Source organism: Theropithecus gelada, chromosome 14 (genome assembly GCF_003255815.1).
Source record: "Theropithecus gelada isolate Dixy chromosome 14, Tgel_1.0, whole genome shotgun sequence".
Lineage (NCBI taxonomy): Eukaryota > Metazoa > Chordata > Mammalia > Primates > Cercopithecidae > Theropithecus > Theropithecus gelada.
In genome coordinates, this window is record NC_037682.1 from 37896302 (window position 1) to 37899970 (window position 3669).

A 3669-nucleotide genomic window follows, 5' to 3' on the forward strand; every position below is an offset into this window, starting at 1 on the left:
GTATTTAAAGAAAATATACACATTTTAGAGAAACTGTTACATGTATGAACAAACAAATATATACAAAAATATCCATAGTCAAATTGTTATTAGAAAAAATAAAAATAAACAATATTAACCCAGAGGATGGATAAATAAATACTGAGAATAATGATGAATTTTATGTGTCAACTTGACTGGGCAAAGAATGGCCAGATAGCTGGTAAAACATTACATCTTGGGTGTGTCTGTGAGGGTATTTCTGGAAGAGATTCAGTAGACTGAGTAAGAAGATGCCCTTGTGTCGGTCGGGCACGGTGGCTCACGCCTATAATCCCAGCACTTTGGAAGGCCAAGGCGGGCAGATTACCTGAGGTCGGAAGTTTGAGACCAGCCTGACCAACATGGAGAAACCCTGTCTTTACTAAAAATACAAAATTAGCCAGGCATGGTGGCACATACCTGTAATCCCAGCTACTAGGGAGGCTGAGGCAGGGGAATCGCTTGAACCTGGGAGGCGGAGGTTTCGGTGAGCTGAGATCATGACATTGCACTCCAGCCTGGGCAACAAGAGTGAAACTCTGTCTCAAAAAAAAAAAAAAGATGCCCTTGTGCAACCCATTGAGGGCCTGAATAGAACAAAAAGACAATGGAAGGCTGGGCGCAGTGGGTCACACCTGTAATCCCAGCACTTTGGGAGGCTGAGGTGGGTGGATCACTTAGGCCAGGAGTTCAAGACCAGCCTGGCCAACATGGCGAAAACCCTTGTCTACTAAAAATACAAAAATTAGTTTGGTGTGGTGGTGCATGCCTGTGGTCCCAGCTACTTGAGAGACTGAGGCAGGAGAATCACTTGAACCCAGGAGGCGGAGGCTGCAGTGAGCTGAGGTCATACCATTACACTCCTTCCTGGACCACAGAGAGAGACTCCATCTCAAAAACAAAACAAAACTCCTTTAAAAAAAAAAAAAAAAAAAACAGTGGAAGGATGAAAAGGTAAATTTGCTTTCTGCTTGAGCTGGGACATCTGTCTTCAGCTCAGACTTCACTGCTCCTGATTCTCAGGCCTTCAGACTTGGACCAAAACACCATTGATTCCTTTGGGTCTTAGGCCTTCGAGTTTGGACTAGAACAAATCCACCAGCTTTCCTGGGCCTTCAGCATGTAGATGGAAGATTGTCACTTAGTCTCCATAATTGTGTGAGTCAATGCCTCACGATAAATCTCTTTCTGTATTTCTATATATATTCTATCGGTTCTGTTCTCTGGTGAACCCTAACACACTGGGCATATTCATTAAGTGGAATATTATATAGTAATGAAAATGAAGTTACAATAGCCATGTAGTTCATGAACATCGATTATGCTCACAGGTTGAGTGAAAAAGCAGGTTGCAGAACAGTATACAATGATGTTGATTTATATATGCAAAACAATAGTGTTTATTGTTTAGGGATACATGCCTAGGAAAAGCATGAAAATATGCATGGGAATTAATTACAAAGTTTAGGAAAGTGCTTCTCAGGGAGAGGAAGAAAAGGAATATGATTGGGGAATGGTACAAAGGGAATATAAACTACATTTGTAACATTATTTCTTAAGCTGATTGCCATTAACAATTTCTAAGTTGAAATATTTCATAAAAAGTGAAATTCTACATGTTTGAGGACTTTTATCCAGTCAATCATGATAGCACTTCCTGAGAGCCCCCACTGTCTCTGAGCTGTTATTGCTGTAACAGAGCACCTGGAACCATTCACCCAACAGGTAGGGACTCTGCATATACTTGTTCAGGTTCTATGTTTATAAGAGTTCTCGGGTAAAGGGATGATAGAAGGGAAGTCCAGCTTATCCACCAGTCAACAAGCCCTGTGTGCTCTGCACAAAGACACCAAGGCAAGCATCACTACAATAGGGTACTTTCTTCATGGCCCAAAAGCTCCATGCCACGTGTACAGAGGGGTTGCAGCCCAGTTCTACTTTTTTTTTTTTTTTTTGAGACGGAGTCTCGCTCTGTCTCCCGGGCTGGAGTGCAGTGGCCGGATCTCAGCTCACTGCAAGCTCTGCCTCCCGGGTTCACGCCATTCTCCTGCCTCAGCCTCCCGAGTAACTGGGACTACAGGCGCTGCCACCTCGCCCGGCTAGTTTTTTGTATTTTTTAGTAGAGACAGGGTTTCACCATGTTTGCCAGGATGGTCTCGATCTCCTGACCTCGTGATCCGCCCGTCTCGGCCTCCCAAAGTGCTGGGATTACAGGCTTGAGCCACCGCGCCCGGCCAGTTCTACTTTTTATCTAGCCTGTGGATGCTGCAAATTTATTTATCCCAAAGCAGTGAAAACTTTTTTTTCTCTTTTTTTTTTGATACGGAGTCTCGCTCTGTCGCCCAGGCTGGAGTGCAGTGGCCGGACCTCAGCTCACTGCAAGCTCCGCCTCCCGGGTTTATGCCATTCTCCTGCCTCAGCCTCCCAAGTAGCTGGGACTACAGGCGCCCGCCACTGCGCCCGGCTAGTTTTTTGTATTTTTTAGTAGAGACGGGGTTTCACCGCGTTAGCCAGAATGGTCTCGATCTCCTGACCTCGTGATCCGCCCGTCTCGGCCTCCCAAAGTGCTGGGATTACAGGCTTGAGCCACCGCGCCCGGCCAACCAGTGAAAACTTTAAGAGGAACCAGTCTGTAGACAGAGACCATATTATTTTTTGCTTGCCATCAATTTTTATTTGATTTATTTCAGTATCTTTTCAGTCCTTATGGTTTATTTAAGAGCTGATCATTTTTCTCTAGTTATCTGAGGTAGTATCTTAATCATTAGTTTTTTGTTTTTTGTCTTTATACTCTCTTGGGACATCTTATTCAAGAGATGGAGACTAATTTACCAATTTATCTTTAATGCAAAGCACACAAAATGTAGCAAATAAGAAATACAAACACTTTAATATATCGTATCTTTTCTGTTCCCTACCCAAGTCTTTTGTTCCTGATCTTTTATCTTCCTGGCTAAGCTGCAAATTTGAATCTTCCTTTCTTACATTTGTCATCTAATAGACAATAGGAATTTATTCTTTAGTAAAATCTGCATCTTTTCTTTTTTCAAAATCTGAAACTCTCCTTTCACCTAAGTTTTCAGCCATAAGACTTCATTATTTGAAGACAAAGAATAAAGTTCTCCAAGTGTGGTTCATGAATCACCTGTGTCACTTTCACTTGCTGTGCAAAAAAAATGCTGGTTTCTGGGCCCCACTTAGGCCTACTAAATCATTCTCCATGTTTAATCAAGATTTGCATGTAAGCCAGGCTCCATGGCTCCTGACTGTAATCCCAGCACTTTGGGAGGCTGAGGCAGGTGGATCACTTGCGGTGAGGAGTTCGAGACCAGCCTGGCCAACATGAGAAACCCTGTCTCTAGTAAAAAAAAAAAAAAAAAAAGGTAGCTAAACACGGTGGTGGGCACCTGTAATCCCAGCTACTGGTGAGGCTGAGACAGGAGAATCACTTGAACCTGGGAGGTGGAGGTTGCAGTGAGCTAAACTGTGCCACTGGACACACTGAGACTCAGTCTCAAAAAAAAAAAAGAGATCTTAAAGAACCGATTACAGAGGCCGGGCGCGGTGGCTCAAGCCTGTAATCCCAGCACTTTGGGAGGCCGAGACGGGCGGATCACGAGGTCAGGAGATCGAGACCATCCTGGCTAA

General features: G+C 43.8%; 1 long non-coding RNA gene across 1 annotated transcript in view; it reads right to left on the bottom strand.

The window, feature by feature from the left end:
* Window positions 1-1400: 1400 nt before the first annotated feature.
* LOC112606224 overlaps window positions 1401-3669 on the bottom strand; it is a 5335-nt gene continuing 3066 nt past the window's right edge. The window contains exon 5 of the long non-coding RNA XR_003115614.1: window positions 1401-1857. This is a non-coding gene — a long non-coding RNA (uncharacterized LOC112606224). The remainder of the gene's footprint in view (window positions 1858-3669) is intronic.